This window comes from Panthera tigris, chromosome A1 (assembly GCF_018350195.1).
Source record: "Panthera tigris isolate Pti1 chromosome A1, P.tigris_Pti1_mat1.1, whole genome shotgun sequence".
NCBI classification, from domain to species: domain Eukaryota; kingdom Metazoa; phylum Chordata; class Mammalia; order Carnivora; family Felidae; genus Panthera; species Panthera tigris.
The window spans coordinates 61548585-61563143 of NC_056660.1; the positions used below are offsets into that span (position 1 = coordinate 61548585).

Consider the following 14559-nt stretch of genomic DNA (forward strand, 5'->3'; position numbering starts at 1 on the left):
TGTTCTTCTCTAGGAGTTTGATGGCTTATTGTCTCACATTTAGGTTTCTCATTCATTTTGAATTTATTTTTGTGTATGGTATAAGAAAGTGGTCCAGTTTCATTCTTCTGCATGTTACTGTCCAGTTTTCCCAACACCACTCGTTGAAGAGGCTGTATTTCTTCCATTGGATATTCTTTCTTGTTTTATCAAAGAGGAGTTGACCATATAGTTGTGGATCTGTTGAAATACATCTTAAATATAGATAGTTATATGTGAAAATTATGAAGTTGTATATTATTTTTATAAGAATAGCTCCTGGTATACATGATAAAATAATTTCTGTAACCGAAACTAATTTATATAGAAATTCCCTTTCTGATTTGAACAGAAACTTAAAGTCACTTTTTTTCAATTTTGTTTTGTTTTGTTTTGTTTGTTTTGTTTTTTGGTCAATTTTGATTTCACCCCCTCTTTCTTTCTGGGTGTCAGGATTTCCAGATGCCTTTACAGTACCATGGTATCAGTGTAATGAGGGCAGGGACATAAGACAAGACATCCTTGGACCCTTCTTAATTTGGACAAATTTCTAGGTGGTTTAAAAAATGCAATTCATTCTTATTTTGTCTATGTTTCTTTTCTTCTTGTCTCCATAACTTTCTCACAGCTTCTTGTTTGTCCTGAGCCCCTTGTGAACCATTGTTTGGCATAGAAAAAATTCTGCATCTTTTTAGAACCACCTTAGGACAGAAAATATGTCTGTGAACTTGTTTTGGTCTTTTTCTACCTGAACACACCACAAATTCATTTCTATCGTCAGTTACCCAAGATGACGTCACAGACAATAATTCTTGCCTTCTAAGGGTCCACTCCAGAAATCCTGACCACGTTTGTCTGAAAATTCTCAAGCTTACCTGAAAGTCCCCTTCTCCCACTCCCCTAGGGATTTAGACTCCAGTGGATGCAGAACCAGCCCCTTTCTCCAAGACCCAACCAACAATTATCTGCTTTCTTTTTGTCATTTTTTTATTTGTCTTGACTACTTTTTTAATTGAAGTATAATTAACATACAGTGTTATGTTTCAGATGTACAATATAATATTTCAACAATTCTATCACTCAGTGTTCATCAGTATATGTGTACTCTTAATCCCCTTTGTCTATTTCACCCCTCCCCCTACCCACCTCATGCTGTCTTTTTGTTAGAACAGTTGGAGTTGGGATTGTCTTTTACCTGTTATGGATTCTTCCATCCATGTTTTAAAAGTATAAATAAACTTCATTCATAGAATATATTAAGACTTAGCTGAGTTTTGGATGAAAAATTTTTCTGCTAAACTTATGTCACAGCAGTAAGTTTCAAAGAATTATTTTGAAGTTTAAAATACATGAAATGATTTCATTATTTTGCTTTCTCTTACCTTATCATCCTTCTTTTTCTTGAGGTAATGAATGCCACTGATAATATAAAAAAATAAAGAAAACAAGTTATCAAAAACAAAAACCATATATGTACATTTATGAAACTGTTATTACTGAATAATAGTAGTAGTAAATAAGGGCCTATGTGACATAAATTGTCCTCTTTAAGTGCCCGAGAATGATATCTAAGAAGTGTATTCACCAGCCTTGGACTCCTCAGCCACACCCAGGAGGCAGAATAAGTTCTTCCTGGCAAAGCAGGACTCTACACTCAAAGAGAATGGTGGCAATTCAAGTCAAAGTAAAGTCAGCAATAATTATACAAAATGCACCTCAAGTTCTGGGAAAAAAAAAAATTCTGGGAGGAACTGAGTCCAGTTGATATGATGGATGTTTATATTTCAGGACCATCTCTGAAGGACTCTACTCTCTCACTAACCTAATGCAGGACCCTGGAACAATTACTGAAGTTGTCTCTTACCCAGGTTGCATTAATTGCAGTCATAGAGAGAGGGTTCAAAGAAAACAAGAGAGATTTATCAAGTTGTTTCATAGCTGTATGAACCTTGTATTTAATATATTCAATTCTATAACTTCAAAAAATATTTCCCTAGGCTTTCAGAAACTGTAAATAAGGGGTCAACATTTTAAAAGTAGGTTAGAAAACACTACATGTGTTTCCTTTTATTTATTATGACCCTAGAAAATTTTCTTGGCATTTATCTTTAACTGAATAATGGAAAAATTTTTAAATGGGGTGAATTTAAACATATTAAAGAGTAGAAAACCTATTTGCTACTGTATCATACTCAAAAGACTATTTGGACAGATAATCCCAGATTTATACTTGCTTAGACTTGAGTGTTTTAAATGAAGTAAAAAACGTGAGAAGAATTGTAACTACAGGAGAACAGGGCAGGACTGACAGTTGCTGTCTCTGAGCATGTTCATGGTCATGGTACCTTTTACAATAAATGGTACATTTTAAAGGAAATATGTTGACAAGACCTGATGTCATGTTCATGGAACCCATTAAAGGAAATAGTGTTGAAACAAGTCCACAATCTTCATAGAGAAGATAGGTATGAAGGAGTAGTATTTTATATGCTTCTTTTCACACCAACTGGGAACTTCAAATTATTTTCAGTTATGCTTTACACTCTGATGTTATAAATTGTGCCTTCCCATGGGATAAACTAATCCATGTAAAACCCAAAAAGCTAGATTTTCTCTTGAATATGTAAATACAGTTTAGGAAGTTTGACTTCTTACTCAACCATTTCAAGATTCACTAACAGAATGGTTAAAACAGTGCTCACAGTTCTGCTCAGGGCTAAGTTCAATTCGTTTGGTGAAATTTAGAAGACACTACCTTCCGTAAGAACCACGACCACGATGATGTCACACTTGAGCCTCCATAAGGTGAGAAAGGTAATGAGTGCCCTGCAACAACAACAAAAAATAGTTTACTAAGAATCAAGCTAGGATTTTTCAGGAGTTTCATCATTATATGTATTAATAACTATCTTATTAAGTAGAAGTCTTAAATATAGAGTCAAACTATAATCCAATTTGTATCCTCATGTTTGTGATGTAATTAATATATGACTCACCAACAGTTCTTCAAACTTTCTGTCCTTAAGAAAATAGTACAAGGTCACTACTATGTATCCTTTTGTTGCCCTTGCAATGAGACCAAAGGGAAAAGGAAGGAATCATCACAGTCGCAAAACTAGGATGTAACCCAGTACTTATGAACACTGCTTCCCAGGTTGCAGCAAATAGTCAACTAAATGATAAGGTTCGGGTCACTGGCATATCAGTAACTGAAATATCAGTGACAAATAAAACAGTATAACCAATCCCCCCTGCCGAGAAACTAAATTCAAAAACATGTAGAAGTTGATTAATAACTTATTCCTTCCCTCTTTCCCCCAAATATCTACAAACAATTCTCTGAAAAACATAATCGAACCTAAACAATAGTTAAATAGATGCCTTAACAGGATGTGATATTTCTGGATGACAAGAGGCATAGCAAGAGATTTGTTAATAGGATGATGTAGGGGAAGGCTGCTTCTCAAAAAAATAGGTCTGAGTAATTTATATGCTTCTGACAAATGACCACAAACTATTCTGAGTTTGTATCATTGAGCTGATCAAAATGATCTTCACAATGAGGCATTTCTGCCCATGGCATCATCAGGAAGTAGAATAAAAAGTCCCTTCCATTTTATAATAAGTACAAATGTGAACTTTCCATGTACTTCCCCGAATTCTTGTGTGTGTGTGTGTGTGTGTGTGTGTGTGTGTGTGTTATTTCAAAAAAAATGTTTTTTTTAAAACACCTCCTTTTATTTATTTATTTATTTATTTATTTATTTATTGAGGCAAACAGGATTTACTTCCTCTGTTGTGCATACTTAGGTAATCAATTTAGGGCCATGACAGTTTTAGACTGAACTCAAAAAGACAGTGACTTTTTAACTCACTTACTGTCTAAAAGTTATGGGGAAAGCAAAACAATAGAATGGCTTGCTTAAAAACTTAAACTTTGTCTCTACTGAAAGAATTTTCGATGGACTGGTGGAAGCTTTGTATGACACAAAACATTTCCTTAAGAACAGGACACTTTGTGGATCTGTCTCATTCATTTCATTATAGGTGGAAAATAGGATCCCACAATCTCTTAATTCAGAGTATAACTTAAAACAAAACAAAACAATACAAAAGGAAACAAAAAACCCACTATCTCTACCTCTAAAACATGGAAATTATGGTTTCAAAGGTAGTCATTGTCATTTCAAGGGAAGAAACACAGGAGCTTTGATTGTATGTATAAAAATTACATAAAAGGGTAAAATCATGGAGAAAGTGTGAGGAAACAGTAGTGACAGCTTTTTATTAGTAAAACTATCTCTCTGTATAATAATATCCTTGAAACTCCCTAGGAATTGACGTATCTTGGACTTTCCCTGTATTCAGGCACCACCATAATATCAATGAATCATCTTTAGTGCTTTAGTAAAGACAAACAATGAGTGTGCCTGGGTGGCTCAGTCAGTTAAGCATCCAACTTCAGCTCAGGTCATGATCTCACAGTTTGTGAGTTTGAGCCCTGTATTAGGCTCAAACAGCAGGTCAGTTACCCTGAAGCCAAAACAAACTTGGAAAGTTGTGGAGATCAAACAAACACTACCTTTATGGTACAAATATGAAGGTAGAAAGCAGACTTTGAGTGCTTGTGAGCCATTAAAACTGAAGGCTAATAACTACTTACATAAATCACACCTGAGAAGATAATTTTCTTTTTCTGGGAAACTGGAGATGGAGTTGAGTCTTGTCAGACTGCTTCCAAAGACCATGGTCTTAATGAAGTTCAAATAATTAAATGGCACATGGGATGTCCTGAGAGTTCAGTATATTGCTCATTCTCTCCAGACTGCAGTCATTTAAACAAGAGGTGTTTTATTGAAAGCATTTACAGTGGAAGGAAAATTTAAAAATTTACTCTAAATATAATTGGATAATTAACAGCCAAACTGTAGCCTCATGAAACCATCTCAGTGCAAACTGTCTTACTGAAGCTTATAAGGAGCTGTTCGCTCCTGCATGGGGGGGGATCAGGTATCATAACCTGATCCATACATTCATTTTGATACTATCTGGCTCACTTAATTTTACTTTTTCTTTGAATAAAAAAGGCCACCAGTAAAAAAAAAATCAAAGCATATTTCTCAGAAGAAAAAGAGGAAGAGAAAAACGTCACACCTTGTGGCTGCAGTTGCAATGTGAATCTTCATGGACGGGAACATTTTTACTTTAAATTGTCTTTCAAAATCCAGGTATTAATACTCTCAAACCAAATGCTGCAGTTATGTTGAGCTCTCATTCCTGGAAGAAAAATAGGAGGTTAGGAAACAAATACAAAACAAATGTGTGAAGAAAGGAACATGGGAATTGAATATTGTATTGGAGACAGAGGTAGCTAGTGTCCCAGTGCCTACAAGGCACGAATCATGGCAGACTTAAAATATAAGCTACCTGTCCAGAAACTAAATGCTGAGAAATTTGAAGTACTTTACTTCTAGTTCTGGAAAAATGGATAACCATGAATTTTTTTTTCTAATGAAATGGTATGAAATATCAGATATAATAATGGTGAAAGAATTAATGCATAACTGGACTCACAGAAACTAAGGGAAACCCATAAATGAGAAAGAAAATATCATAAACCTATTAACAAAAGTGGGAACAGCACTGGGAGTGGAATCATTGGATTTTATAATAGTAATGGTCTTGGGTGTCTATGGTTGTGAGGAAATCAGGTTTTGTAACAGTGATGGTCTTGCGTGTTTATGATCGTGAGGAAATCAGAGGTAAAACTATGTCCTATAAGTACTATGAGGCTTGAAGATGGGACTGAGACTATCTTCAGGGACTACGAAAGGGAGAATGAAATAATTACTGGCCATAAGCACAGTGATATGAAATGCAGGCTTGTTCAAGCAGGTGAAAGGGAGTGAGAAATACAAGTTTCCAGTTACAGATTAAAGAAGTCACAGGAATAAAAGGCACAGTGTAGGGAATATAGTCAATGATATTGCAATGGTATTGTATGGTAACAGATGGATAGCTACACTTGAGTTGAGTATAAAACATAACTTACAAAGAAGTTGAATCACATGTTGTACACCTGAAACTAATGTAATATTGTATGGCAACTATACTCAAATAAAACAATTTTTTTAAAAAGCAGGTTTGCTTATGCTTAGACTTTGGGAAAGGACTAAATATCTCCCCCAAGATAATATTATCTTGAAAATGTGTTTTGCATCTGTTTACAGTTTGAAGTTGTATATGTTGCACTGTGTAACTTGAGAAATTAACATAAAAAACACTGATATGTCTCCAAGGCGAAAACAAAATGCTATGGAGACACTATCTCACAACTCAGGCAGTATAAGCTGAATACAGACCTAAGAAATATCCCCACTGAAAATTATCTTAGAAATAAGAAATTAAAATTCATGAAGAAACAATTAACCATGAGTGAAAATCAGCAAGTTACAGTAAAAACCTTGGATTGTGAGTAGCTTATCTGTGAGTGTTCTGCAAGACGACCAAACTTTTCTAATAAATTTTAACCTGATAAAGAGTGCAGAACAAGATGCAGAACATCACATGATCACAACTGAGCCAATGGTTCTTGAAATTTGCTTTTATATACAAGTGCTTTGGATTACAAGCATGTTTCCAGAATGAATTATGCTTGCAAACCAAGGTTTTGCTGTATTTTGAACAGATTGAGTCACACTTTAATTACTGGAGATAATGAATAATAAGAAAATTTATTTGAAAAAGAATGTAAGTTGTAAAAGTTTACTGAGTGAGTACTGGCTGACCCAGATAATTATCAATTCAAGGCTAGGATACAAGGAAGGGGATTTTTGATGCAAATGACCGAGTTCACATTTGTAGGGTTATAAAATAACTAATGAATTACTGCATTAAGATGTAAATTGAACCCAGTAGGAAAGATGAATCAGGGAAAAAGTAAACAAATTTCAAAATAGTTTTCTGATTGGTGATCCAAACCAATGTTGAATCTAAATTCCATAAGTAAAACAACAAACTTAAAATCAAAGCGCAGCTCCATAACATTAGCATGTAAAATAAATGGAAGGACTAGAATAAAGAAATAAATTTTAAAATTTGTATTAAATAGACAATTCTCTTTTAAAATTATAACAAAGAGAGGTGACTGGGTAGCACAGTCGGTCAAGTGTTGGACTCTTGATTTCGGCTCGGGTCATGATCTGATGGTTCATGAGTTTCGGCCTGCATTGGGCTCCGCACTGATAGTGAAGAGCCCGCTTGGGATTTTGTCTCTCTCCTTCTCTCTCTGTTCATCCCCTGCCTGTGCTCTCTCTCTCTATCTCTTTCTCCTCAAAATAAATGAATAAACTTAAAAAAAAAACAAAACAAAGAAACATAATTGATCAATATTACTAAATAAACCGAATCAGTAGTTTAAATAAACTTCCAAGGAATCAACAGAGAGACAAATTCTAACAAATGTGTAGGAGGAAAAAAAATACTTGAAAAAGTTCATAGAAGATAAAAACAGTTGCAGCTACCAACAGAAAAAATGTATCGATATTTTAAAAATAATATATTAGCATAAAAATCAAACGATGCATTAAAAACTAAAACATGAACATGTAGGGCTAGTTCCAAAAATGGATAACTGAGGTTTATTTTAACATAGTTTAACAATAAATTTGGTAAAGAAGTAATTTACCATATTAAGTAATTAAAGGAAAAAAAAAACACTGAAGATAGTAAATATTTATTGAACACCGCCTTTGAGATGTTCCCAATCATTAGGGAAGAGAGGTGAACAAAACAAACAAAATCTGTATTCTTTTTGTAACAATGTTTACTTATGTATTTTGACAGAGACAGAGAACGAGCAGGGGAAGGGTAGAAAGAAAGGAGAGAGAGAATCCCAAGCAGGCTCCACGCTGTCATCACAGAGGCTGAAGCAGGGCTCAATCTCAGGAATTTCGAGATCATGACCTGAGCCAAAATCAAGAGTCGACTGTTTAACTGACTGAGCCACCCAGGCGCCCCACAAACTTTGTATTCTTAATACAAATGCTTTCTTTCTACTGGAGGAGAAAGTAAGCCAAGCAAGTGAATAAAATTCAATATTATGTTAAGTAAGAAAAAATACAAAAACAAAGAATGGTAAAATGAAATGCATGTGTGTAGAAGTGGATGAGGAAAAAACCAAAACCTGCTTGCAAAATCATGGTGGAGACAACGGGAAGACGTTTACTTTAAAAAGCACAGAATATTGAAACATTTAGAAAAAACTGTGAAAACTGTTGGAAAATTTCAATATTGTAATGATGTAAACTCTCCCTAAATTGGTCTACAAATCCATGCAAAAAATGTGATGTTAGCTGTAATTTTTTGTAGACGACCTTTATCAGTCTTTGCAATTTCTATTCTCTTCTTAGTTTGCTGATAGTTTTTACCAGGAATCAACACGGACTTTTAGTGCAATGCTTTTTTTCTTTTTCTATTGAAGTAATCATGTTTTGTTTTTGCTCTTGATGGTGTTGTTGTTATGATAATTTACATTGATTGGTTTTTGCATGTTAAATCAATATTGCATTTGTGGGGCAAAGTTCACGATGCATTATTTTTTATATATATTATTGGGTTTGATCTGCTAATATTTTGTCTAGAAGTTTTGCATCTATGTTTGTCAGGAATTTTTATTATGTTTATTTATCCCAGTATAGATTTTATTTGGTTTTGGTAAAAACATAATACTGACATGATAGAATGAATTAGGAAGTATTTCCTTCTCTCCGATTTCCTGAACAAGTTTGTGTGGAATTTTTTGTTTTTGTTTTTGTTTTTCCCTTAAGTCTTTGGTAGAATTCATCAATGAACATGGAAATATTTTTAACCATAAATTTAATTTATAGCATTGCTATTAGACTATTGTTTTTTTACCTGTTTTTTGTTTTAAACAGCTTTACTGAAATGTATTTACATATCTTCGAATTTACCTATTTAAAATGTACAGTTAGTTCAATATTAGCATATTTACAGAGTTGTGCAATTATCACAATTTAATTTCAGAACATTACCATCACCCTAAAAAGTAACCTTTTTCTCATTAGTAGATAATCCCATTTCTCCTCATTAACCCCAGCCTTAACCAACCACTAATCTACTTCTATCTCTAGAGATGTGTCTTTTCTAGACATTTCATAAAAAGCAAATTCAAATGATCAATGTTATTTTGTGTATAACATTTTTCATTTAACATAAGGATCTTGAGGTTCCTCATGTTTTAGCATGCATCACTACTTGGTTCTTTTTTATTATTGAGTAATATTTCATTGTACAATTATACCACTTTTTGTTTATGCATTAAATGGTTGATTGACATTTACATTGTTTCCACTTTGAGTATTATAAATAATGTTGCTGTGAACATTCATGTACAAATTTTTATATGGGTATATGTTTTCATTTCTCTTGGTTATAAACCTAGGAATGAAATTTCTGGCTTATATTGTAACTCTATGTTTAACATTTTTCAAAACTGGCCACCTGATTTCTAAAGCCGCTATATACCATTTTATGTTCTTACCAGCAGTGTGACAATTCTAAGGTCTCCACATCCTCATCAATACCATTATTGTCTGTTATTGTTATTAAAGTCATTCTAGTAAGTGTGGAGTGGTTTCTCATTGTGGTTTTGGTTTGCACTTCTCAATGACTAATGACACTAAGCATTGATTAATTTCTTTACTGGCCATCTGCATATCTTCCTTAGAGAGTGTTGAAATTCCTGGCCCAGTTTTAAAATTGGTATATTTATCTACTTAGCTTTCAGTTGTAAGAGTTTTTTTATGTAGTCTGTAGTCAAGTCCCTTATTAAGTATATGATTTACAAATATTTTCTCTAGTGTCTGTGGTGTCTTTTTTACCATTTTAGTTAATTCATTATTATTAATTATTATTGTTTTATTTAATTAATAAATTATTATTTCTATGTCTTTTCATATATTTCTTGTTAGTGGGTTTAGGTATACTTTCTTTTCAAGGAATCTGTTTTATCTAAGTCATTCAATTGTTAGAAATAATGTTGTTCATAATTATCCTTTATTATTCTTTACTGTCTGTAGCATCTCTAGGAATGATTCCTCTCTCATTCCTGGTAAGTTGTGTATACTCTTTTGTGTTTTTGTTTTTGCTGATGATTGTCAATTTCATTAGTCTTCCCAAAAGATTCAGGTTCTGGTTTTATTCAGTGTGTGTGTGTGGGTGTGCGTGTGTGTGTTTATGTTTTCAATTATTTTTTATTTCCTCTAACGTCTTTATTTTCTTCTGATAACTGTGCATGTATATATTTTGTTCTTCAGTTTCCAGTTTTAAGTTGGAAGCTGAAGACATTGATTTAGATTTTTTCTTATTTTTTATATAGACATTTAGAGATATAAATTTTCCAATATTTACAGTTTTAGAGCTATGCTACACATTCTAATATGGCATGTATCTATTTTCATTTAGTTTAAAATACTTTCTAATTTCCCTTTGATTTCCCTTTGACCTGTCGGTTAGTTAGAAGTAGGTTATTTAGTTTCCACATATTTGGGGATTTTTCAGAGGATTTTCTCTTATTGGTTTCTAATTTAATTTCACTGTGGCCAGACATCATTTATATGACTTAAATCCTGTTAAATTTACCAAGAGTTGACTTATGGCCCAGGATCTGCAAAACTCTTTCAAATGTCCTTTAAAATAATATGTATTTTGCTAGTAGAGGGTGAAGTGTTATATAAATATTATTATGTTGGTGATTAATAATGTTGAAGTCCATTATATTTTTGCTGATTTTTCTATTCTATCAATTATTGAGAGAGGAGTGTTGAAATTTCCAATACAATTTGATATATCTTCTCCTTAAAATCTGTCAGTTTTTGCATCATGCATTTGTAAGCTCTCTTAATTAGGTATATACTGTTTGGAATTATGTTATTAGTTAACTGACCACTCTGTTTTTAAGAAACGGCCATTTTTTATATTTATCAAGATTCTTTGCTTTTGAAGCTATTTTACCTGACATGCTATATATTCTTTTAAAGTTTACTTATTTATATTTGAAAAAAAGAGAGAGCAAGTGGGGGAAGAACAGAGAGAGAGAGAGAATCCCAAGCTGACTCCACGCCCTCAGCACAGAGCCCGATGCAGGGCTCACACTCATGAACCATGACACCATGACCTGAGCTGAAATTAAGAGTCAGGCACTCAAGTGACTGAGCCACCCAGGCACCCCATCTCTATTTTGACTAGTGTTAATATGATATATCTTATAATATCATTTTACTTTGAAATCTATGCCATGGTATTTAACACGTATTTCTTTTCAAAAAATTTATTAATTTTTTAATGTTTATTTATTTTGAGAGAGAGAGAGCACATATGCACGTGCAAGTGGGGGGAGGGACAGAGAGAGAGAGAGAGAGAGAGAGAAAGAGAGAGAGAGAGAATCACAAGCAGGCTCTGTGCTGACGGATACGGGACTTGAACTCAAACTGTGAGATTGTGACCTGAACCAATATTAAGAGTTGGATGCCTGCACCAATTTGCATTCCCACCAACAGTGCAAGAGGATTCCCATGGGAAACCCATGGGGGAGGAGAAGGAAAAAAAAAAAAAAGAGGTTAGAGTGGGAGAGAACCAAAGCATAAGAGACTGTTAAAAACTGAGAACAGACTGAGGGTTGATGGGGGGTGGGAGGGAGGGGAGGGTGGGTGATGGGTATTGAGGAGGGCACCTTTTGGGATGAGCACTGGGTGTTGTATGGAAACCAATTTGACAATACATTTCATATATTGAATAAATAAATAAATAAATTTAAAAAAAGAGTTGGATGCCTAACTAGCTGAGCCACCCAGGCACCCCAACATGTATTTTTTTTATGATGCAAAACCAATTTATTTCTATGTGTAACAATGAAGATGGGATACTAGATGAAAAGGAAAGCAGTCTTCTGTCAAATAGAGATCAAGATTCTTAAGTAGCTGCCTTTGAAACCTATTACAGTGGAACATTCACTGTGTCGCCTTCAGATGTTAAGCCTCTTTACCTGATGCTTCACCTGGTTTTTCAGATGTGACCTCCTTCTCAGTCAGCCTGTCTAATTCCTTCTGATAGCTACGTTGGTATTCCAGATAGTTTATGTTCCTTTTCTGTTTAGCCAGGAACTTTTTCAGGAAGTTTAGGAGATCAGTATTCACTATTTTGAGAAGCCGACTTCATCAGGTCTTGCAGGAGCTTGTTTAATGTGTTTTCCAACTGCCAATGTATTACATCATTTTTCTTCTTCCTGAAAATCTCTGTGTTTAATTAGGGCATTTTAGTCACTTGCAGTTGATATGATTATTGGTATAGTTTTTAATCTGTTAACTGAATTTTGCTATTTTATGATTCTATTCTTCTTTTGTCTACTTATTAGTGTAACTATTTGTTAGCTGGTGGATGTTTTATTAGAGTTTAGTGTGTACATATCCTTCAAATTCAAGAGCCTGGAGGACTCCCCTTCGGTTTCTCACACCTTAGCCATGGCCTAGACACTCTTCCATGGCAATGAGCCAGTACAATTTAAGAACTCATCTCATTCGTTTCCTGGTTTTCAGTTAATATTTTTGTTGTTGTTGCCTGATGTGCAATATGTAAACAAAACGAAACAAAACAGAACTATTGATTTTGTCCCTGTTTTTCTTTGAATCAGGTGGGAGACTAAATGTGGTCTTTGCTTCTAAATCTTGGCAGAAAGCAGAAGTCTTTTAACATTTACTGAGTACTTATATCAGTCCCTCTAAGTTAGGCACTTCTATTATCTTTATCTGGGTACTAAATCAATATGGAATAACAACAATCTTGCTTGAAGCATTTATTACTTTTAATATTGCAGAAAAACCTATAGTTACATATACAAACTTATGGCTATTATATACTCAAAATCGTTTTATTTCTTTGAGTTCTTGCATTTAACAGTTTATAATAATTTTCATCCTTTTTAGTACTAGTTTATCTAATCTTTGCTTATGATACTACCATACCCAGTATGCTGTATGATTGAAAGTGTACCATACGTATATTTGGTCTGCAATAGATTTAATCAATTTCACTATGTTTATGGAATTGCCCTGTTTTAGAAGAGTGAATCTGTCTTTGTCCAGCATCACAGACTGTACTTACTATTTTTCCTTCAGTTTCAGTGAGTGATATTCTTTGTCAAAATCAATATCCTCTGCCAGTGACCACGAAAATATTCTCTCTGTTATTTTATGGAATCTCAGTGTGTCTCTTTTATGATGTATTTTCTACATCTTTTGGACCTTTCTCTCTGTTGATTTTTTATTGTTTTTGTTCTCTGTGATTCTTTATTCACATCTTAATAAACAGCTCAATTTTCTCCTATTTTACAAGAACACTACGTGACCATTCATTTACCTCTACTGTAATATCTTTATAGTTTTCTTTAAATTGTAGTCTCTGAAACTCAATTCTTCCCAATGCCTTTATTACTAACTTCCAATTAACTCTTTGGTTCTATATAATCTAAATTCTTGGTGAAACTTCCTGGTTAAAGGAAGCCAATATCTTTCATGTTGCAAATTTGTTAAATATATTTAATCCTGTTAGATATTTCTGTTCCATTGAGCATACTATATGTTCAATCTTGTATGTTCATTCTTTCCCAAACTAGAAACCTTGGCCTCGTTAATATTGTCTTAAAGAATGTTAATACTTAAATTGTGCACAAAGTACCATGCTCAAATAAATTGGAGAAAATCTATGAAATAAATCTAAGCAACTTTATCAAGATAAAGATGGGGGATATAGCATCCACAATCTCAAGCAAGGTTCTAAAATTATTTTTTTAAATACATATGACACTATATTTTATCACAACTTCGGTCACACAACCACACAACCTTACTCCTTTTTCCTCCCCAGTACTAGTCTTTCTTCTTTTTGTATTTCTTGGCACTTTAAGTACCTATGTGACTCTATTCTCTACAGTTGACCCTTATATATTTCTTCTCCTGCTTCTCACTCTTTTTACTCTTCTATAGAGATCCCACATATTCTTATAATCTCAACATGCTCTTATTTTACAAGCACATATCTTTAACTTTTATGTTCGCACTTGGGTATAATTTAAACTCAAATATCTATGTGCCTGTGGGATAAGTCATTTGCATGTCTGCAGCTGTATCATACTTAATAATTTTAAAACCACAATTGTTAAAGTTTTCCCAAATTTGATTGGCTTTCTACTTTCCCCATCTCAAATAATAGAATCAAAAACAACTGTGTGACCCAAACTAGAAATCTGGACATCACCTGAGTTATTTTAGATTCCTTTAGAACTTACAAATTCTACAAAAAATTAATTATAATATGAAGCCAATATTGTTCTTAAATTGTTCTCAAGAAGTGTTGGCTTTCAAGATAGAAGTCAATCTTTTGTAATCTAACATGGGAGGGACATTCTGTCAACATTGTCGTATTCTACTGATCAGAAGCAAATTATACAAGGAAAAGAGATTATAC

The 14559-nt window shown here is 33.6% G+C and overlaps 1 long non-coding RNA gene across 2 annotated transcripts in view; it reads right to left on the minus strand.

Moving 5' to 3' along the window:
* Positions 1 to 1398: 1398 nt before the first annotated feature.
* LOC102952628 overlaps positions 1399 to 14559 on the minus strand; it is a 408067-nt gene continuing 394906 nt past the window's right edge. For both annotated transcript variants that reach the window (XR_447156.2, XR_006214801.1), the window contains 3 exons: positions 5173 to 5295; positions 2774 to 2844; positions 1399 to 1437 (listed from right to left, as the gene is read on the minus strand). This is a non-coding gene — a long non-coding RNA (uncharacterized LOC102952628). The remainder of the gene's footprint in view (positions 1438 to 2773; positions 2845 to 5172; positions 5296 to 14559) is intronic.